The 23,722-nt window shown below is 44.2% G+C and overlaps 1 long non-coding RNA gene across 2 annotated transcripts; it reads left to right on the forward strand.

Moving 5' to 3' along the window:
• Nucleotides 1-1,487: 1,487 nt before the first annotated feature.
• On the forward strand, nucleotides 1,488-23,641 carry LOC122174603 (uncharacterized). 2 transcript variants are annotated; one of them, XR_006176676.2, is made up of 3 exons: nucleotides 1,488-1,628; nucleotides 14,215-15,410; nucleotides 20,065-23,641. It is a non-coding gene; the product is annotated as an uncharacterized LOC122174603 (long non-coding RNA). The 2 variants fall into 2 exon arrangements; XR_006176677.2 differs by lacking the exon at nucleotides 20,065-23,641 and having other exon boundaries at nucleotides 14,215-16,780.
• The last annotated feature ends 81 nt before the right edge of the window (nucleotides 23,642-23,722 follow it).

Raw genomic sequence — 23,722 nt, forward strand, 5'->3', positions numbered from 1 at the left:
GCCGAGGGTACGGTAGAGTCAGTATAGCGGTTCCTCTTCCTGTAGTCACAGATGGACCTGTAGATCATTGTGACCTGCATTTTCCTCAGTACAGGCCTGCAGTACAGCATCAACAGCCACTCTGGGAGTAAGGAGCACCAAGTGGGCTCTCTCTATTAACGGTAGGGAACCTGCTCTGCCGCAGCTATAGTTTGGCCAATGATGTGTTTATTGGTGGTGTCCCTTTGGCTGCCAAGAAGAGAACAGTGCTGTAAACAAAGGCAGCACCAATTGCTTCAGACAGAGCAGATGTGGCCAGCAGCCACCACTCTCCGGTTGCCCAGCTCTGAAGGCAGCAGCGCAGAAGTAAGGGTGCATGGTATGGTACTGCCACCTTTACATCTGCACTGCTGCTGGCAGGGTGCTGCCTTCAGAGCTGGGCGCCTGGCCAACAGCTCTGAAGACAGTACAGAAGTAAGGGTGGCAATACCGTGAGCACCCCTAAAATAAACTTGTGACCTTCTTGCAACTCCCTTTTGGGTCAGGACCCCCAATTTGAAAAACACTGGTCTCCCCCATGAAATCTGAATAGTTTAGGGTAAAAGCACACACAAGACCAGATTTCACAGTCCATGATGTATTTTTCATGGCCACGAATTTGGTAGGGTCCTAGTCATTGTGAATGGCCGAGGGAAGGTAACATAAGAATGTTCTATTAAAATATAGCCCACGCTATTAAAAAGTTGAGTCAAGAGACCTGGGTTCTATTCCTAACTCAGTCACTTTCTGGCCTGGTGGAAATTTGCATATCACATTTGTTTATTCTTATTTATTGATTGATAGGGCCCATAAATGTGCTACATGCCGTATTGTTTCTCATTAAAGCCAGGAGAGATTGTATTTACAGAAGACATGGAGAAATCCGGCCGTAAGATGTGTACACTCTAAAACTGAAGACAACATGACGAAGGGCCCGATCCAGAGCCTAGTGAAGTAAATGGAAAAACTTCAATGGGCTTTGGATAAGGTCCAAAAATAAGTGTGGGTCACAAAGAATAGGGAGAGATCAGTGAATGAAAAGCACTGCAGAAGTGCACAGTATTATTACTAATATTCCCCAAGCCTTCCTATAATAGCCCAGAAAAGCAATAGCTGCCGTGTTGTGTTATTTAAGTATGAGCGACCATTAGCCCTGTCTTGTTCCAATCAATACAAAATAGATGATGCGTTTGCTTTTTATGCTTTGGTTTATTAAAGAGCCACTTCTATCACTCCGTATATCAGCATTTAGAGCACTCACCTTTGGCACGCCAATGATTGATGGTCTAGGGATGTGAGTCTGGACTGTAATGGGATCATGGTCCGGCTCATTCTCAGGAAGCATAGATGGATCTGTAGGAGTAGGTGCGGGCTGAGCAACAACATGATTACTTGAATTGCTGTTTGCGCTGCTGTGTTTTTCTGAGCAGCTGCTGGCTTGGAACATCTCCTCCCCACTCTTCTCTCCGCTGTGACTCACACTGCCAGCTCCTTTTGCAGAGGGTTGCCTGCATATCATTGAGTCCGTTTCAGCCTTTTGCACCTCAGCGGCTAAGGGGTTCCCGTCAGTTTGGTCGAAAGGAGTGTTTTCTCGCACGCTTCCAAAACAGGTAAGCAGGGCCGAACAAGGGAACGGATGCATTTTGGATAACAGGATGTTGTCTCTGCCTAGCCTGCTTTCCACCAAAGCATAGTCAGGAGCCAGCATTCACATCCTAAAGAGAACCAAAAATAAAGGCAGGTAGCATAATGTCACTCCAGGCTTCCTAGAGAGAGAGTAGCCCCTTCTCTGAAGTAAAGAACATTCCAGTGGCTTCTCTGGCAAATCCCTAGGAGCGGGTTACCGTCCAAACATTCCCCTCAGTCCTCAGCCAGCCATTCTCTAATATCCTCTGGCAGGTAGCGTCTTTGGGCGGGAGAGGTGCAGGTACAGTGAAAATGTTTGAGACAGTTTCATGCTCTTCCCCAAAGCTGTCAGCAGTTAAACAAAGCTCTCACAAAAGCACCATATCCACAGCAGGCTACGGTTACAGCACAGATGCTTCAGCGTTAGACAGGGCTAAGTCAATAGGGCTGCGGCCTCAAGTTACCTGGCCAAAGCAGCAAAAAGATAATGTAGCCTGATCTTCCCAGCTATAATAATATTAACGTGTGTATCAGTGACATCACAACAATAGCATAACCAGCTCCAGTGACACAGCTCAAATATTGATTAACAAAGCAAAAATTGAAATCATCCTCTGTCACTGATGAAAATCAAAAATGTACTTTCAGGCCCCGGCTGGATCATTCATTATTAAAGAGGGAGGCTGGTTTTATGCTTTCTTCAGAAGGGAGAAGATTAGGTCCTATATTAGCCCTGCGTAGTCAATTATATCACGCATCTTTTCAGACCCACTACTGCATGCGCACATAGGAGTCCAGCCCTTAGAAACTTTCCTTCCTTGTGTCATGGAAGCAATGAATAATGCACTGCTCGGTTCTTTTTATTAATTTATCCACATCTCCCCGCTCCTCTCAGGCAGCACATGCTGTTCTTACTGACCTCCAACCCTTGCAGAACTACACAGGGGAAGAGTTTCACTTAAAGTCCGGCCAAGAACCCAAGAGAGTTGTAATAATATGTAAAGGGAGCTGTTTTATTTCTCAACATGAAGTGGCTTGATGCTGGCCACTGAAATGACACTTTGCTCAGTGAGGAAGGAAGATTGTGTGGTTACAGCACCTGAACGGGGCTCACAAAATCTGAGTTCCATTCCCTGCTCTACCACAGACATCTTCCGTGATCTTGAGCAAGTAATTTAGGCCCAGATCCTCAATGGTATTTAGGCACCTAACTGCCATTGAAATAAATTATTTTGATGTGTCCATTTTGGACTGTGAGGCAATTGTTGCTCTATTTAGGTGGCTCCATTCATTCTTCCTTTGGCCTTATGCTTTACAGAGGCAGATGTGGTCTACAGCTGCTCAAACTGTGGGCCATGCACTGTTTGCTGGTTGTCTGTTGACATGGCTGGTCACATGGTACTGGTTCTCCTCCTGGATGGCAGCAGCTACATTGCATTAGATCCTTTCCTAATATTACGTTCATAGAATCATAGAATATTAGGGTTGTAAGAGACCTCAGGAGGTCATCTAGTCCAATCCCCTGCTCAAAGCAGGACCAACACCAACTAAATCATCCCACTCAGGGCTTTGTCAAGCTGGGCCTTAAAATCCTCTAAGGATGGAGATTCCACCACCTCCCTAGGTAACCCATTCCAGTGCTTCACCACCCTCCTAGTGAAATAGTGTTTCCTAATATCCAACCTAGACCTCCCCCACTGCAACTTGAGACCATTGCTTCTTGTTCTGTCATCTGCCACCACTGAGAACAGCCTAGCTCCATCCTCTTTGGAACCCCCTTCAGGTAGTTGAAGGCTGCTATCAAATCCCTCCTCACTCTTCTCTTCTGCAGACTAAATAAGGCCAGTTCCCTCAGCCTATCCTAGTAAGTCATGTGCCCCAGGCCCCTAATTATTTTCAGTGCCCTCCGCTGGACTCTCTCCAATTTGTCCACATAATTTCTGTAGTAGGGGGACCAAAACTGGACGCAATACTCCAGGTGTGGCCTCAACAGTGCTGAATAGATGGGAATAATCACGTCCCTTAATCTGCTGGCAATGCTCCTGCTAATACAGCCCAATATGCCATTGGCCTTCTTGGCAACAAGGGCACACTGCTGATACATATCCAGCTTTTCATCCACTGTAATCCCCAGGTCCTTTTCTGCAGAACTGCCGCTTAGCCAGTCGGTCCCCAGCCCGTAGCCGTGCATGGGATTCTTCCTTCCTAAGTGCAGGACTCTGCACTTGTTCTTGTTGAACCTCATCAGATTTCTTTTGGCCCAATCCTCCAATTTGTCTAGGTCACTCTGGACCCTATCCCTATCCTCCAGCATATCTACCTCTCCCCCCAGTTTAGTGTCATCTGCAAACTTGCTGAGGGTGCAATTAAGCCCATCATCCAGATCATTAATAAAGATGTTGAACAAAACCGGCCCCAGGACTGACCCCTGGGGCACTCCGCTTGATACCGGCTGCCAACTAGCCATCCCATGTAACAGGAGAGTAAGTGGTCTGTGTCATCGAGAATGGGAGCGGAGGTGACATGAGAATGTATATTCTATTAAAATATGGTCCAAACTATAAAAAAGTTGAGTCAGGATACCTAAAACATGGGAATGCAGAGGCGAGGAGGACATCCAGAGGTGGGGTTTTCCCCCTTTTTTACATAAGCTAAGGCAAATGGTGCCCAATCCCCTTAGGTTTCTCTGAAAATTCCACCCTAAGTGTTATGATCCTCTTCTTGTGTGCTCCCTGGAAGATGGCTTTAATAAAGGAAGAGCACATTAGACTCTAGTGGTCTGTGTGAGGAAGAATGGTCTGGTAATTTGGGCGTTAGCATGGGACTCAGGAGACCTGGGTTCAGTTCCCTGTTCTGTTGCAGACTTTCTGAGCTTGGGCCAATCACTTAATTCCTCAGTTCTCCATCTATACAATGGGGATAATAGCACTTCCCTATCTTATGGGAGTGGTGTAAGGATAAACACACTAAATATCATGAGCTGCTCAGATACTGCAGTAAGGGGGGGGGCATATAAGTCCCCTAGAGTGATATCCATCCCGCTTATACCAGTGAACCTCCAAAAGCTCAGAGTTCAAACAAGTACCCAACCATCTGGGTATTTATTTGAATTATACAGACATGTTGGGTATGTGAGACTGGGCTCGGAATGTCATGAGAACAAACTTTCTCACAAGATTTATGATTCCTCTGTTTTAGCCCGGGCCTCAGAAGTACAAAGGGCATGGGGAAAATATTCTGAAGAAGTTTTCCATACATTTCAGAACCGCCAAAGAGGTTCAGTTTGATTCTAAACATGGGCAAAAATTTTGAGGAATTCTTATTTTTCCCCAAACCCATTTACCCTTCCCTAAAAATATTTCCCTTTACTAATCTTAGTGCATCAAGCTATTTCGGGGGGAGTGGGGTTTTTTTCTATTCCCTCAGAAGTTTTCTATGCCACCTTCTACCCTTAATTGTGTAGCTCGTCTATGTCTTTGAGTACTTAGTATATGATTGCATATATGAGCTAGAGGGGATATTGTACACTACAGCACGCTCTTGCTCCAGGGAGCTACAATAGTAACAGAGAATGGGAAGTGAAACAAATGCTGGTTACAGACGTAAAGGCATCATGGTCATAGGGGGGATTGAACCTGAGATCTTCCATATCAAAAGCGAAGTCTTTCCACTGGAGCTAAAGGAGTAACTTCTTTCATCAAGGAATAGTATAGTTTTAAGATTTAAATAATGACTTAAAAAGACACCTATTCAAGGCTCTCGATGCTCTAACACACCACTAGTACAATAAAATCCCAAAAGAATTAAAGTAAATTCAGCAGCAACTCCGACAGCCACCTACAAAACATTCTTTCTATCCCTTCATCAGTGCAGGACGTGTGCCCTCAGTCCTCTCCAAAAACGCAGTGTATAGAGCAGGGTTTGGTCTCTATGGGTATGTGTACACGACACAGCCGCTGGGAGAACGCTAGCTACATACGAGCTAGCCGTACTCGAGCTAGAATGCTAAAAATAGCAATGTGGCCACAGCTCTGGCTAGCCACCCAAGTACATGTCCAGGGGGGTCGAGTGGGACTGTGCTACGGTGGCTTGCCCAAGCCATTGCCCGTACTGCTGTGCCCACGCTGCTAATTTTAATGCGCTAGCTCAAGCAGCACCAGTGCATAGCTGTCTACCTGTGCTGGGAAGCACCTAGGGTGACCAGACATCCCGATAAAATCGGGACCATCCCGATATTTAGGTGTTTGTCCGAAGATCAGTCGGGACGCAATTTGTCCCGATATTTCGCTCCGCCGGCAGCAGTTTTTTTTTTTTTCTCCGCCGGCAGACCCTCCCACCCCACCCCTGTGTCCCAATATTTTCTCTCTCTCATCTGGTCACCCTAGAAGCAGCCTCCCAGCTGCTCTGTACACGTACCCTTAGAGGGCCAGTCACTAGAGAGAGACATGATCGTAGACACTAAGCCAGCCTAGTACTGTGCATGTTGGTTTGAGACAGGGCATGTGTTGTAAACAATGCGTAGTCCTGTCTGACCGCTGATTGGGAACTGCATTAGCTGCATGTGTCCTATATACACAGATCAGCATCTGTAGTTTGTGAATACTTTTTAAAAACACTTTCAATAAACAGAGGGCCAAATCCTCAGTTGGTGTAAGTCAATAGAGCTGTGATTATTTACACTAGCTAAGGATCTGGCCCTGAATTTTAAAAAGACTGAGAAACCGCCTTGACGGGTGGAACTTTCAAGACAATCTTCAGGTGACATATATAACTATTGATGGAGCTGAGCCCCAGTGTTCAGATCTGGATCTCAAACTCCTCCAAGTTTGGGGGTATTCAGCTTTGATTTGGAACCATCTCTATTGCTAACCTTGAAGGTGTAACTCCAGGTTTATTTCATTCGCACAGCTCTCCTCACATAAACCAATCAAGCATGTTAGCTACATTTCTATTTGAGACAGGTTCTATTAGGACAAGTGACAAGACTGGCTTATTGTTCTGTGAATTTGCTCATAAATTAATTACAAGCTCAAATGTACTGGCTTAACGCATCAGTAGGTTGGACATTGAGAGTAAATGGAGAAGGCAAATTTCAGCCAAGCCACCAGGATGACCTGTCCTCTGAATCATTAGTTCAAAATTACAGTTTCCTTGACGTGGTTTTTCTTTTACTCTTCTAAGGCTCAGAAGGACATATTGGGCCAAATTCAGCCCAGGTGCCCACTTACATCTGAATTCGGCTCTTAATTGTTCTGTTAATTTTGAAATGGCCTGTTTAAAAGCTCATCACCCTGGGTGCATAGAATCATAGGACTGGAAGGGACCTCGAGAGGTCATCTAGTCCAGTCCCCTGCACTCATGGCAGGACCAAATACTGTCTAGACCATCCCTGATAGACATTTATCTAACCTACTCTTAAAAATCTCCAATGATGGAGATTCCACAATCTCCCTAGGCAATTTATTCCAGTGCTTAACCACCCTGACAGTTAGAAAGTTTTTCCTAATGTCCAACCTAAACTTCCCTTGCTGCAATTTAAGCCCATTGCTTCTTGTCCTATCCTCAGAGGTTAAGAAGAACAATTTTTCTTCTTCCTCCTTGTAACAACCTCTTATGTACTTGAAAACTGTTATCATGTCCCCTCTCAGTCTTCTCTTCTCCAGACTAAACAAACCCAATTTTTTCAATCTTCTCAATTTAACATACTGCCATTTGTTTTCTTCTGTTGAACACATATGGTACTACTCACTTTACAAAATACTCTTCAAGGGACTGTCTGTTAGCTGAACTACACTTAAATGACAAGCCAATGTATCAGACTCTAGACTCCCTGCTGTACCTCATGACAGACCTTTTTCCTGTCAATCTCTAAGTAGCAAACTAATACATGTTAAGAAAAATGGCCACTGAGATATTAATAAAATATACAACTGTGCCTAATGAAAACATCTTCCACTGCTACTCAAATGCATATGGAAACTCCCCATTGACGTTCAACTTTGTGTGTTTATATAGCAGTGGTATCTTTCCTTACAAAGGAGGTTTGAAATGAAAGGTGATGTGTGAGACAATCTAGAATACTGAGTTCAGTTAGAGACATCTAAGTATCAGAAAGGTGGCGATTGACTGGAGGGAGTTTGGAGAAGAGTAACACATGATGGATGGACTGGTTTATGACAGGAGGTTTAAAGAGCTTTGCCCAGCTAAGCAACAACAAAGCAAGATAACACTATATATATTTGGAAGGCATAAGCACCAAGAATGAAAAGGAATTCTCCTGCTATGCCTTGTCTTTGAATAATCTCATCCACAAGCACAAATTCAGCTACCAGCTCAATGCTGACAACTCACAGGTCTAAGTCTCTATTCCAGACCTGTCTCCTTCTGTCCAAACTAAAAATCACTGCCTGTCAGCTCAAGCGCAACATGATTAACACACAGGTCATGATCTGCCCCCCGGAGCCTCGCTGCCCCCTCTCAATCACTGTAGACAACACCACCATCCTGCCTGTCACTCAGGCACACAACCTGGGCATCATCTTCAACTCGGACCTCCGTGCTTTCTCTCAGGGTCCCCATCATGCTTGGGAGGTGCTGTTCATTAGCATCTGCAAAGCTGACTCATTGTCCTCCTTCAAACTCTCCTTTTCCATGGTGTCTACAGCAAACTTGACAACAGTTGGGCTGTGGGTGCACTGATACTACAGCCTAGCATGCTGCCCAATACAGTCTCATTGTTTCCTTGTACTTCCCTGTCTGTATCTATCCGTTGTGTCTTGTCTTATACTTAAATTGAGACAGAGACTATCTTTTTGTCCTATGTTTGTACAGCGCCTAGCATAATGGCGTCCTGGTCCGTGACTAGGGCTCCTAGGCACTATGATTATGTAAATAATAATAATTAATAATAAAATAGAGTGGTCAGGTTATCCCATATAAACTGCCAGATTTCTTGCACTTGCTTCTGAAGTGTGTGGTACTAGGCACTGTCAGAGATAGAGTACTGAACTAGATAGACTGTTGGTCTGATCCGATTACGGCAATTCCTATATTCCTAATGAGGAACAACGCACTGAAATTAAGAGAGGGAAAACATAGGCTGAATATCAAGAAAAGCTGACAATGAGCTGGTTTTTAAAAAAAGTAAAAAAAAATATCACAAATATTTTTGAATTTTTTCACTGGTACCTGACATTTGAAAAAAAAAAAAAGATGACATTTCAACTTTTTTTTTTTTTGGATCCTTGAAAAATATGTCAACCAGCTCTGGAGCTCAAATCTTCAACAAAAGGTTGTTTTGTTTTTCTCAAATATAATTTTCAGTTAAAAAAATGTCAAAGACTTGAAATTTGGATAAATTGAAGCAGCCTGGTCAAGTAAATTGTAGAGCATCTTCCATGGGTAAACCTGGAAATCTCATAGCTTTGAACACTTAAAACCGGACTGCACTGAGGCCACCCTGGTTTAACCAGGAGATATTTAATGATATGAGACTCAAAAAGGAATCCTACAAAAAGTGGAAACTAGGTCAACTTACAAAATATGAATCTAAATAAATACCACAAGTGTGTAGGGACAAAATTAGAAAGGCCCAGGCACAAAATGAGATTAAACTAGCTAGAGACATAAAGGGTAAAAAGAAAAATTCTACAAATACATTGGAAGCAAGAGAAAGGCCAAGAACAGGTAGGCCCGTTACTGAACGAGGGGGGTGGGAACAATAACAGAAAAATGTGGAAATGACAGAAGTAATAAATGACCTTTTTGTTTTGGTTTCCACCAAAAAGTTTAGTAGCAATTGGATATCTAACGTCATGAATGTGTGTGAAAATGAGGTAGGACCAGAGGCTAAAATAGGGAAGGAACAAATTAAAAATTACTTAAACAAGTTAGACGTCTTCAAGTTACCAGGGCCTGCATGAAATACATCCTAGATCTATATTGAATGCTCAAGGAGCTGACTGAGAAGATATCTGAGCCATTAGCAATTATCTTCGAAAAGTCATGGAAGACGGGTGAGATTCCAGAGGACTAAAAAAGGGCAAATATAGTGCCTATCTATGAAAAGGGAAATAAGGACAACCTGGGGAATTACAGACCTATCAGTTTAAGTTCAGTACCCAGAAAGATAATGGAGCAAATAATTAAGCAATCAATTTGCAGACACCTAGAAGGTGATAAGTAACAGTCATCATGGATTTGTCATGATCAAACCAGGGCCAGCCCCAGGCACCAGCGCAGCAAGCAGGTGCTTGGGGCGACCAATACAAAGGGGTGGCACATCTGGGCCTTCAGCGGCAATTCGGCGGCTGTTGAAAAATGAAGCCGAGGCAGTTGAGCTGCCGCCGAAGTGCCACCGATCACGGCTTCTTCTTTTTTTCCCACCGCTTGGGGCGGCAAAAATGCTGGAGCTGGCCCTGTGTCAAACCAACCTAATAGCTTTCTTTGACAGGGTAATAAGCCTTGTTGATGGGGGAAAAGCGGTAGATGTGATATATCTTGACTTTAGTGAGGCTTTTGATACTGTCTTACATGACCTTCTCATAAACTAACTAAGGAAATACAACCTAGGTAGAGCTACTATAAGGTGGATGCAAAACTGTTTGGAAAAATGTTCTCAGAGTGTAGTCATCAGTGGTTCGCAGTCAAGCTGGAAGGGCATATCAAGTGGGGTCCTGCAGGGATCAGTTTTGGGTCCATTTCTTTTCAATATCTTCATCAATGATTTAGATAATGGCATAGAGAGTACACTTATAAAGTTTGCAGACAATACCAAGTTGGGAGGCGTTACAAGCACTTTGGAGGATAGGATTAAAATTCAAATTGATCAGGACAAACTTGAGAAGAGGTCTGAAGTAAATAGGATGAAATTCAATAAGGACAACGGCAAAGTACTCCACTTACGAAGGAGCAATCAGTTGCACACATACAAAATGGGAAATGACTACCCAGAAAGGAGTACTGGAGAAAGGGATCTGGGGTCATAGTGGACCACAAGCTAAATATGAGTCAGTGTAACACTGTTGGGAAGAAAAAAAAAAAAGCAAACATAATTCTAGGATGTATTAGCAGGAGTGTTATAAGCAAGACACAAGTAGTAATTCTTCTGATCTACTCCATGCTGATTAAGCCTCAACTGGAATATTGTGTCCACTTCTCAGCACCACATTTCAGGAAGGATGTGGACAAATTGGAGAAAGTCTAGAGAAGAGCAACAAAAATGATTGACATTCTAGAAAACATGACCTATGAGGGAAGATTGAAAAAATTGAATTTGTTTAGGCTGGAGATGAGAAGACTGAGAGGGAACGTGATAATAGTTTTCAAGTACATAAAAGGTTGTTACAAGAAGGAGGGAGAAAAACTGTTCTCTTTAACCTCTGAGGATAAGACAAGAAGCAATGGGCTTAAATTGCAGCAAGGGCAGTTTAGGTTGGACGTTAGGAAAAACTTCCTGTCAGGGTAGTTAAGCACTGGAATAAATTGCCTAGGGAAGTTGTGGAATCTCCATCATTAGAGATTTTTAAGAGCAGGTTAGACAAACACCTGTCAGGAATGGTCTACTCTAGATAATATTTTAGTCCTCCCTGAGTGCAGGGGACTGGACTAGAAGACCTCTGCTTAAAAAAATGCATCCCTCCTCTGCTTCAGAGAAGTTGATGGCTGCATGTATCAACTCTTCTCTAGTAGTGAAGCAGAGGTCCTTGTGCATATCCTCTTGTCTACCCATGCACATAATGGTCATAGAAATCAATGAAAGAGGCATGGGATAGGGCACCAAGAACACCTGAGTTCTAATCTTGGTTCTGCCAGTGAACTCTGCAAAATAGGGATAACAATTCTTACTCCCTATCTTCCAGTGGTGCACTTAACATTCATTAGCTAATATTTTGAAAAATAATATATTATTAATTTACAGGCCCTGTGAAACCAAGCATAAGAGGATATAAACTTGGTTTCCCAGGCAGTGTTTCTATTGCTATTGTGGATAAAGCCACAGTTGAAACACTTTTAAGAGATTCTCTTGTCTAACTTGCAAATGACTCTTTGGATAAGCAGTATGCTGTTCTATAGTTTTTCCATGTCCAAGCTCTGGCGACGTTGCAGGAAGGAGTAGCCTGTGAAACATCAGTGAAGTTAACCTTTGACACATTGTCAGTCCAGAAAATGCCATACAAATAAATGTTTAGAGAATATGTGTGCATATGTAAACATCCGGGACATCTGAATAGATACATTAGTCCACATTTTCCAAGGGGTTAAAGGAAATTAACAAGTGAGCAGATTCCATATGGACAAAACTATGGGCCAAACTTTGTTCTTATTTGTTTGTATAGCCCCACTGCCTTCAGTGGCATTGCATGGGCCAGGCAAGGGCAGAATTTCAGTATTGCCAACCCCAAACACTCAAAAATCATGAATCAGGCCCCTCCCCCCACCCCACACCAACAAAAATGGCCTTGGCTTCTTTGTATTTGCCGTCTGGGTTTTAAACCTTTAGGTTTTGCTTTTTCCAGCTTTTCTCTGCAACCATGAGGACCACAAAGTTTTGCTTTGTTTAGTTTAATGGAAGCTGAGATTCTCATGAAATCACATGCCCCCTCCCCGCACTGGGGCTTTAAGAAAGACACTAAATATTCCAATTCCTAGAGCTGCCAATACCTCTGAGCCAATGATTTTAAACTAATACCTAAATAATAATAAAATACCTCGTTCTTGTATAGCACTTTTCATCAGGAGATCTCAAAGCTCTTTACAATAGAGATAAGTATCATGATCCCTATTTTACAAAGATCCTTCTCCATTACTTCCCCCAGTGTCCTGCAGAAGGATTCTGCAGAGCACCCCCTTGTTCACCTAAATTGAAATCTCAGTTCTGTCCACAACACGCCCCATTCTTAATACTGAAATTTGTTTTAGGAGGATACGCTTTGTTCATAGGTTAAGACTTCCACAGCACCAATTAACGAAGTAAAATGTTCCCTGCAAGTCTCTGGTCAGAAGTAGTCAGAAGGAGTAAATGAGATTCTTTATTTAATACAGCTCACCATGTAACCACCTTCTGTTTTCCTCCTTTCTTCCAAGATGTCTTCCTTGAGCTTCCTCCTTGTTCTCAAGTCAATTTTACATTAGATCACTCCTCTTCAATTAGCGTTAGCAACAATAGTACTTGGTACTTTCCCCATGGCACTAAGATAATATGGTGAGGAGTAATATCAAAACAGAGAGATTTGGGAATTTGGTGCTAAATCCAGGTTGCTTAACAACAGTGCAAATAAAATGGCATCTTCTAAGAACTACACTTCCATTTGAGACAAGAACAGAATTCTGGTTGTCCATAATTCAAGAGATTCAAGATAATACCAAATATAAAAGCCGTATATTATTTTTAAAATGTAGACATGTGGTCTATGGGGAAAGATAGCTCAATGGATTGAGCACTGGCCTAGTAAACCTAGGGTTGTGAGTTCAATCCTTGCAGGGGCCACTTAGGGAGCTGGGGCAAAATCAGTACTTGGTCCTGCTAGTGAAGGCAGGGGGCTGGACTTGATGTCCCTTCGAGTTCTAGGAGATAGGTATACCTCCATTTATTATTATTACTGACGCAAACTACTGACACCTTAAGTTGTTGACTTAAAATAACATTTTAATTTTATTGACTTTTCATTGATGGAGTTGGGAGGGTGTTTGTTGTTTTTTTACTTTCTGCACTTCACTCAATGAAACTAAATTTGTCAGCTTCACTTTCTGTTTATAATCAGCTTTGGTTTCCAGTTATCATCCTCTCATGAGAATCTTAGACTGTTTGTAGCACTGCCGGGCATTGAATATGTCCAAAACAACACATTTTCATGGATTCATCATTTTAAAAGTCAAAGAAATACTTTTCTAGTCATACTTGAATTTGTAAAAAAAACAAACTAAACATCCTCTTCCATTATTTAAACAAAATTTAAATGTGGGGCTATTGGGTGAGCTTTGTAAGCACAGTCAAAGGCAGTATACCTTAAAGCAATGAAGGAAAGGGAATAAGTTTGTTTTGTGTGTAAGCTCTTCAGGGAAAGGATCTGTCATCCGATTTGTGTGGTAAAAAGCTAGTGCACTTCTGGGCACTATTGGCCTCATCCAGTGTCCACGGAAGTCAATGAGAGTCTTACCAGGAATATCAATGGGTGTTAGATCAGCACCAATATAAATGCATGATGATAACAGAAAATGGAAATTACAATTCCGGCAAGACTGTCTCAAGGCAGGCAGCCCCTCAGCAGTATAAGTGGGAACAATGCCAATTCAATAGACTGGCATATAAATACAGCAGATGGCTAAGACACCACATGCACGTTTGAAATGTATTTACTAAAGGCCCATCTGGGACTACTCAGCTCTGATTTCTTTGCTTCCATATACCTATTGTCTGAAGGGATGCACTGTCCTTCCTTTATCTAACCTTCAGCTGGGTCAACATTCAGCAACAACAAAAAATAGATTCCGCTTCCATGTACGCAGAAATGTCGATCTAATCGAATCAAGCGGAATCATACTCTGGTCTTCCCCTTTATTCTTCCACAGAATGAACCAAACCAGACTTCCAGTTCCCGACCACAGATGGCTAATTAGGATCCTGGAATGAGGAAATCTGTTCAGTGGCCTTCTGCTCTTGGAATGGGCCCTCTGTGATGCAGCTGATACCGAGACCGACATACCTTTCATTGATTCAGCCTTTCCCTCACTCTCTACTGCGCACATGTAACCAAATTTAAACAAGCTGGACTTGCAGCTTCCCCTCCAGTCCAGATTTTGTATCATTACTTATTCTTCACTATGGGGCAAGAGTGTACATTGTACTGCACAAAGACATGAGTCACAGTCCCATGAGTCCCTAAGGAACTCTCAGTCTGATTCCAGCCCCGATGATACCGTATGCGCTGAGCAATGGTGCAAACAATAACAGGTGGCAGTGTCTAGGAAAGACCATCGCAGAAAGGCATTACACTCGAGGAAGATGCCTTGGCACTATTCCTCCTTCCTGGAACAACATCCCATGGTCGAGGAAACCGAAGCCCTTCATTCAACACCATCTGTGCAGCCATGCTTTCATCTGGGTCAGACCTGGCAGTATCATTAGTGCCCGCACGGATGAGCAGCATGGGGTAGTGGTCAGAGGGACAGATGAGCCTCAGCAACCTTTCAGCGATGTCTCAGATTCAGACTCCAAACAGGCAGCACACACTCCGGCATAGATACTGGAACTAGGGGTGCAGAGGGTGCTGGCTTGAAGTGGTTTCCATCACATATAGGGTTTACAGTTTGGTTCAATGGCTCTCAGCACCCCCACTATACACATTGTTCCAGCACCTCTGCCCCCAGGAACATCAGGTCAGGTTGGCAGATGGATGCCTCCATCCCTCTTAGAAGGGAGTCCCCAACCACCAACACTCTGCATCTCTTGGGTGTGGTTGCCGTGACCCTCCCAGCCTTGGGGACCAGGGGGTCTCTTCTTCCTCAGCCTTGGGAAACTGCTTCTCTGCTCCTGTTGACAGAACAGCAAACTGGTTCTTGATATTTATTGCATTGGGACAAATTCTTTGCAAGTTTAAATTGGCACAGCTCCATTGACTTTTACTTTGCTAATGCTTAGCTCGGTGTTCTTCACTATTTTTGAAGTGGGGGCGACTTTGGCAAAAAACCTTCAATGTGACACAGACAGTGGAACACATACCCAACACAGACGGTTGAACACTCCGAGTTCTTTGTTGGTTGATATGGTAATATCACCGTTATTGGTAATATTGCTTGGGGTGCAGGAGGGTGTATGGGGGGGCTGGCTCTGGGAGGGAGCTCAGGGCTGGGGCTTGGGGTGCAGGAGGGGGCGAGGGGGCTGGCTCTGGGAGGGGGCTCAGGGCTGGGGCTTGGGGTGCAGGAGGGGGTATGGGGGGGCTGGCTCCGAGAGGCTGCAGGTTGGGTGGGGGACGAGTTATTCAGAACCTGCCCATTGAAGGGGGCGGCACTTACTTTGGGCGGCCCCGGCCCCAAGCCACTCCTGGGAGGGGCCAACGTGCCCCCTGCAGCCCCTGGGGCGGGCACATGGCTCTGTGCACTGCCCCTCTCTGCAGGCACCGCCCTCGGAACTCCCATTGGCCACAGTTCCCTGTTCCCAGCCAATGGGAGCTGCGGGGGCAGTGCTTGCAGGCAAGAGCAGCATGCTGAGACCTCTGTCCCTCCACTTACCCCCCGGGGGTGCGCTGGCCGCTTCCAGGAGCAGCGTAGGGCTGGGACAGGAAGGGCACCTGCCTTAACTGTAGCCCCACTGCATCACCGGAGAGTGCAATCAACTGGGAGCCACACTTAGGGTCCATGGGAGCCGCCAGTGGCTCATGGGCCTTGCAGTGAAGAACACTGGCTTAGCTTATCCAGTAAGTTTAGCTGCCTGACAGAAGGATACATAGATTTTAAGGCCAGCAGAGACCATGATGATCATCTAGTCTGACCGGCATAACACCAGCCATAGAAACTCACTCAGTAATTTCTGATATGGGAAGAGATGTTACTCAGATTTCATACCCCCTTGAAAAGACATCATCATCTAAGACTGGAATCACATATTCCATGTATATAGAGATTCCATATGCTTCTATTGAGCAAAGTTTAATCTTCATCTCAATGTGTTCACAATTTGTAAGTAATAAAAATGGACCTTTTTTCTCAAAAAGGTAAGTATATTTCGTGAACATTTAAAAAAATCACTTTTTTCCCCACAATTTTCTGTGAAAACTTTTGGTTTTCCAGCATAAGCAATCAACATGATTTTTTTTTATTTTATTTTATGTTGGGGGTGGGAAACTTTTTTTCCACCAATAGTTAAAAAAGGGGGAGAGGTAAGAGTTTTTTGTTGGAATTTTTTTAGCTAACTTTAAATAACGCCTCCTCCCTCACGTAACAGTGTTAAGAGGAAGATGATTAGTGACAAAAAGTATTTGCAACCATTTTGGTTCTTTCCATTTCATTTCAGCTATGTTCACACCTCATTGTTTGCTTTTTGCAAACATTCATACGCTATGTTTGTGGAAATCAATGGTTGTGCCTGTGGCTAAAATATTCACTTAATAAACAAAATTCAATTTGTGACTAAATAAAATTCATTTCAGGCAGAAGCAAAGTAAGTTACAAAGTTAAGGCCATCCATCCAATCAGCACACAGAAACAATGCCATGTGACATAGCTGACTATGATGGGGTTTAACCCCCATTACCTGCAAGGCAAGGGAAGAACCCCAATTAGACATGCTCTGCACCTGGGCGGGGAAGGGTGATTAACCAATTGCCTCCTGGTCAGAGGAAGCAGAGCTAACCTTATAAGTAGCCTGAGGGAGCTCAGTTGGAAAGAGACCACAGCGGAGACAGGTCTCCTTGGAGGAGCGAAGCCCTGGGACAGGGTTTAACCAGACAGATAACAACAGAGGAGGAATACTACAGGAGTAGGTTAGGCTTCTACCGGGGAAGCTCTGAGATACAGCTTACAAAGGAACTCCACTGACGCCTGAGAGAGGCAGATGAGCTATTACTCTAAAGATTTTCTTGGAAGGGGTTTAGACTTTTGTGACCTGGCTGGAGGGCCAGAACACAGAGGGGGAGTTGAGAGAAGAAGCAGGTCTGAGGGAGAGCCCAAGAGGGGGTGCCAGAGATGAGGACTTCCTGTAATGCTGTACCCAGGCATGAGGGGGTGCCTTAGAGGTGAGGACATGTGCTTAGGGTGGCCAGTCCCATGGTTCTACTAGCAAACTGTCAATACTGAGGGCTGGATTATAAATCAGAGTAATTTGTGGAGTGAGGTGCTATTCAGCATGAATAAGGTAGTAGTGTCCGGCCCTGACTGACTGTTCAATATAGACAGTTGAACAACTTAAGAGCTGAACTTTTTGTGTGCAACACTAGCCAGGTGTGTCTTTGTCCCCCTCTAGTGACTGGACCATATAAAGATCCTTGAGTCTGCCATTGCCCCCAGGCCAATGAATCCACATTTTTGTTTAAACTCATTGGTCCTTGCTTCAGTCCCTGCAAATGACCCATCCCAAGGTGGTGTTATATTAGCAAAAACTAAATGCCTCTGACTTCAGTTTGTACAGCCTGGTTGCCATTAGCCTCAATTTATATGGTAAAAAGGCAAGTAGCTTATACAGAGGTCCTGAAACTTTCCTAAACATTGATAGCTCCTTTGGGAGAGACCCTGAACCATTTATTTTTCTTTGCAAGACAATTAATAAGTGATCGCTTACAATACGGCCTCCATACAGCTACATTGTTAGTTTCACTCTCATTTGATTGAGTTCCGTTATTAAGACTTCCTTCCCTTCTCAAAACCACCCAACCAGGCGCATACACAGCATGCCAGGTGCAGACCTCCACTTATGAGCTTTTCTCAATTGGTTTTGCTGGCTGCAGCTGGCTGCCTGATCACAGGCTGGAATTCCTGTGTCAATGCTTGTAACAGCTGTCTCCTTTTCACAGGCATTCCTGATTTCTTTTAAATGGTTATTTCCCTCATCCCACACCCCTTCAATTGTGGTTTAACGAGGTCAGACTAAACCACAATGTAGGCAATTTTACAGCATTTTCAAGAGCAATTGTTTGCCTCCATCGATGAAATCAGTGGCTGGGAGCTCAGACCACTTAAAACCAGGCCACTTATTTAGGTGCCTCAAAAATGGACTTAAGAGCCTAACTTTAGGCAGCAGTTTTGAAACCCTTGGCCCAGCAAAACGTCTTCTCCCGAAGATAAGGGCTACCAGGTTCCTAGGAGGAGTGTCATCTACTGCGGTGTTTCTCAACCCCAACGGATCACGAGATGGGTTTAGGGGGGTGCAAGTGCAGGGCTGGTATAAGGGGGTGGTAAGCAGGGCAATTGCCTGGGGCTCATGCCATAGGGGGCCCCGCAAAGCTAAGTTACATGCTTCAGCCCTGCCGCCCAGGGCTGGAGCCCAAGACCGAGCTTAAGGTAAGGGGTTGCAATTGGTCCAAGTATTTAGGGGTTCCTTTTCAACAACACAACACCGGCTCAAGCCCCCACCAAGTGACCTGGGACAATTACACACCACCCCCTGGGCATCTCTAAGAGGCGATACTTCCCCTCTTGTGTAGCAAAGCAACTTTTAATAAAAGGAGAAAAGTAACTGAGCATTAATTTGGGAAAACACAGCAAACAGGCTTGCATCTGAAGAAGTGAGGTTCTTACCCACGAAAGCTTATGCTCCCATTACTTCTGTTAGTCTTAAAGTTGCCACAGGACCCTCTGTTGCTTTTTACAGCAAACAGGGTTCATAAACATAAACCATGAGCAAAAGACCCACCCCCAAGTAAGTTGGGCAGTGTCCTTTTCCCCTCAGGTTCTTAAGTCCAGCAACCAAAAGTCCCTTTAATGTGCCTATCTCTTCTCTGCACCCCACTCACAGTTGTTATCCTTGGTCAGTGAAGACCCAGAGTTGAGAGGCACATCTGCAGAGTTCACCTCCCACCCTGGGTGGTAGTGGGGGGGGGTAAGAAGGCACCTTACTCGCTCCACTGCCTGGGCACTTGCTCATTACTCCTCTTCGTCAGCCACCCTGCTGGATAATCAGCACTTCCCACCTCTCTGCCAGCCACCCTACTGAGAAGTCCCCACCAGCCGCCCTCCTGGCCGACTGCCACAGCTCTCTGCAGGACTCTGCTCCAGTCCTCTCCACTAGCAAATTGCTGATCTGCCAAGCTGTCTTCAGGTCCCACCACTTAACACAACTCTCAACAATTTCAGCTGTTAGTGGGAGAGCCTCACTGCTGGTGCACACCGGGCAGTCTCTTGCAACAGAGACACTGTCCCAAAGCAGGTCTAACACTTATACCTAGATATCAGTGATTTCAGCTCTGCACCATGCAACAAGACTCTCAATTAAGTCTAAATTAGCTCATTCATTACACAATGAAGTTAGGCAGTGTCTAACACCCTTAAGCAGGACCAACCCAGACACAGCTATCTGTCCCCACCCTCTTTCTACTCAATGGGCTTTGGAACCCATGTCCCCTGCCTAGAGAGTGCCATTGAGTTGAGGGTGAGTCCCTCAATCAGGGTATGTCAAGTACAGTTCTGCTGCCCTCAGTTCACACAACAAGGATAACAACCCTTTATTACTCCTGCCCCAATAAGAAGGAGACTGGGGATCCAATACCAGCCAAAAGTGATCATTTGGGCAAGTAATCCCATCATGCTGAGCACCTAGGCAAGGTGGGTGTGCCCATGCAAACGAGATCAGCTCCTGAAGTCCTCTTCCGCAGCTCACCACTAGATGTCAGGGGAGAGCTCATTCAGACTCCGCTTACACTAGCAAAGAAAAGTAAAGCTTGAAAACATGCGCAGTGCAACCAATGCACTGATATCTGCCTGCCTCTGCAGACAATTTCCAGCAGGGGAAGGAAGAGCAGCCCCTAGAGCCGAGGAAGGAGATTCCTGCTGCCAGGCTTACTACCACAGCCCTTTTTCTGGGAAGGGGGCCACTGCCACCACTACATGCTCCAAGACAGACTATGACGAGAGAGCCTACTATGAGGGGTGAGTGCCTGGAGCCTTGGGCTACCTTAATCCAATCCTCGGTTGTGTGCCTCCCCATCTGTAAAACGGGGATATTATTAAAACCGGGATATCTATAAGCACCTAGAGGATAATAGGGATATAAAGAGTAGCCAGCCATGGATTTGTCAAGAACCAATCATGCCAAACCAACCTAATTTCCTTCTTTGACATGATTACTGGCCTAGTGGATGGGGGGATGCTGTAGCTGTGATATACTTTGATTTTTAGTAAGGCATTTGATGCAGCCCTTCTTGAACTTCTCATAAGTAAACTAGGGAAATGTGGTCTAGATGAAATTACTATAAGGTGGGCACACAACTGGTTGAAAGACAATACTCAGAGTCCCCTACTCTTTCTGAGTCCAGTACTAGTCAATATTTTCATTAATGACTTGGATAATGGAGTAGAGTATGATTATAACATTTTCAGGTAACACCACACTGGGAGGAGTTTCAAGGACTCTGGAGGGCAGGATTAGAATTCTTGGCAAATTGGAGAATTGGTCTAAATTCAACAAGATGAAATTCAATAAAGAGACCTGCAAAGTAATACACTTAGGAAGGAAAGATCAAAAGCACAACTACAAAATGGAGAATAACTGGTAGTAGCATTGAAAAGGATGTGGCTGTAGTGGATCAGAAATTGAATGAGTCAACAAAGTGATGCAGTTGCAAAAAAAGCTAATGTCATTGTGGGGTGTTGTACGTAAGACATAGGAGGTAATTGTCCTGCTTTGCTTGACACCGGTGAGGCTTCAGCTGGAGGACTGTGTCCAGTTCTGGGTTCCACACATCAGGAAAGATGTGAACAAACTGGAGAGAGTCCATACAACAGCAACAAAAATGACAAAAGATTTAGGAAACCTGATCTATGAGGAAAGGTTTAAAAAACTGGGCAGCTTTAGTCTTGAGAAAAGAAGACTCAGAGGGGACCTGAAAACAGTCTTCAAATATGTTAAGGGCTGTTGTAATGAGGATAGTGAACAGTTGTTCTCCATGTCCACTGAAAGTAGAACAAGAAGTAAGGGGCTTAATCTGCAGAAAGGGAAATTTAGGTTAGATATTAGGGAAAACTTTCTGACTATAAGGACTGTTATGCTGTGTAATAGGCTTCCAAGGGAGTTTGTGGAATCCCCATCATTGGAGGCTTTTAAGAACAAGTTGGACAAACACCTGTTAGAGATGGTCTAGGTTTATTTGGTCCTGCCTCAGTACAGGGGCTGGACTTGATGACCTCTTGAAGTCCCTTCCAGCCCCACAGTTCTATGATTCTATATCTACCTACTTCTTAGGATTGTTGTGAAACAAGCAGTAATTTATAATGTTTGAGATCCTTTGATGGAAGGTACAAGAGGCCAAGTATCATTATTATTTCTGAGAGCAACTTGTATCTCTGAATCAGTATGATAACAAAGCCCTAACTTTACGGGAATTATTGGCTCAGATAAGCACAGTCATACATACAGCAGAGATCTCTCTAGTGATACCAGCCTCTCTATGTTCAGCTTTCAGTAGCTCAATACAGGAGGCTGAACAAGCTTGTGTCCTCTTGGCAGAATCATCCTTTATGGCTCAGTTGCTGGTAACAGTAGCTAGTGTTTCACACTTCCTTTTTCATCACCAGCTCTACTGTAGGTGGACAAAGGGCTTTCTCTTCTTGTCACGGGACCCGGGGAGACAAAGTACCTCTTCTGCCAGAGTATGTGGAGTGGCATTCTCAGCAGCATGGAGGAAAAAATAGTTGGCATCAGCAAATGCAGCCATTTTTAGACCCACACAATTCCAAGCTGGTGTATGCTGATAGCAATTATTCCTGTATTGGCTAACAGGGTGTGGCAGCCATCCTTGGTATCGAACAAATTGCGCTATTCCCATATGTTGTCAGTAATGTTTCCCTCTACCTTGGTTTAAAAACTATTGCTAAAATGTCCATGAGGCTACACAGTATCCACCCATGTATTATTTTGGTTATAAATATCAGGCAAGCTATGAGCCAGATTCTCAGCTGGTGCAAACTGGCATAGCTCCATTGACATCACCTGACAGAGAGAGAGTGAAAATCTGGTTATATGTGTTCACTTGGCTCCATGATAGTTTCATATGAAAATGTAGTCATGACTGAGTTCAAAAACCAAATTATTGACTAGAAAGCGAAACCCGTTTATCCGCTCCTTCCTTAACCGTCTCTCTGCACTGTATTTACACAATAGTAAATATACGTGTATATTGCTACAAAGTAGGGTGACCAGATCACACAGGTGAAATATCGGGACACGGGGGGGGCGGAGCAAAAAAAAAAAAAAAAAGCCGGCAGTGGAGCAAAAAAAAAAAAGAAAAAACGGCTGCCGGAGCGTGCTACTCCCTCCAGCGCTTGCACTGTCATACAGCTGATCAGCACAAGTCTGGGAGGGAGGGGGGAGGAGGAGGAATGCGGCATGCTTGGGGAAGAGGCGGGGCCAGAGTGGGGATTTGGAGAGGGATCCAATGGGGCAGTGAGGGGGCGGGGCTGGAGGCGGGGCCAGGGCGGGTATTTGGGGAGGGATCCAATGGGGGAAGGAGCGGAGGCAAAATATCGGGACAATTTGCGTCCCGACCGAAGATAGGTCGGGACGCAGGACAAATAAGCAAATATCGGGACAGTCCCAATAAAATCGGGATGTCTGGTCACCCTACTACAAAGCAACCTGTGGCATCTGAGACAAAATGTTGCACAATTTAACACCATGCAGCAAAAGTAGACTAGTTTTGGGTAGGAAATGCAGAATATCTTATTCAGATCAAACTGGGAGGGACATGTAGTTTGACAGAATGTTATTAAGCAAGTTGGAGTTTGTCTAAGAACACGGGGTTAACCACTGATGTTCTGATTAATAAATGCTTGAAGATCTTAAACGTCCATAAGAAGTCAGAACCTCAGATGTATGTCTCTTGCAGAAGATAGCACCTCCAGCAGAAGAGTGACATTAACACCATTCCAGGGCATTAGTTCATTACTGATTTAGAAGGAACAATGCCACCTACTGAATCACCAGTATCACTTCCTAGGTTTTCAAGAGCTAGCCACACCTGGACAAGTTTAGCTTGTGAGATATGAAAGGATCATACAACATTAGGTGATACTAACTTTGGGGGAGGGAGGAATATTAATCAGTCTTAAAATATTAAAACACAAGTTAGTTACTAGAAACCAAGGGCCAAATTCTCTGCTGGTGAAGTCAATGGAGTTACATCAGCAAAGAATTTGGCGCCAAGAATCTGGTTTCACTACTGTTTACAATAATGTAACTCTATTGAAGTGTGTGGAATTACACTACTTTAAATGAGATCAGAATGTTGCTTTGAAGTAGACATTACATTCTGTCTTTTTTCATACAAAAACTGGACTGACAATAATTTAGAGCATAGGCAAGCTAAGATTCAGCCAGCTGGTTTCTAATAAAAATAGACAACTGGTTTGTTGTAATAAGAACCAATCTGATTCT

Source organism: Chrysemys picta, chromosome 1 (assembly GCF_011386835.1).
Source record: "Chrysemys picta bellii isolate R12L10 chromosome 1, ASM1138683v2, whole genome shotgun sequence".
Classification (NCBI taxonomy): domain Eukaryota; kingdom Metazoa; phylum Chordata; order Testudines; family Emydidae; genus Chrysemys; species Chrysemys picta.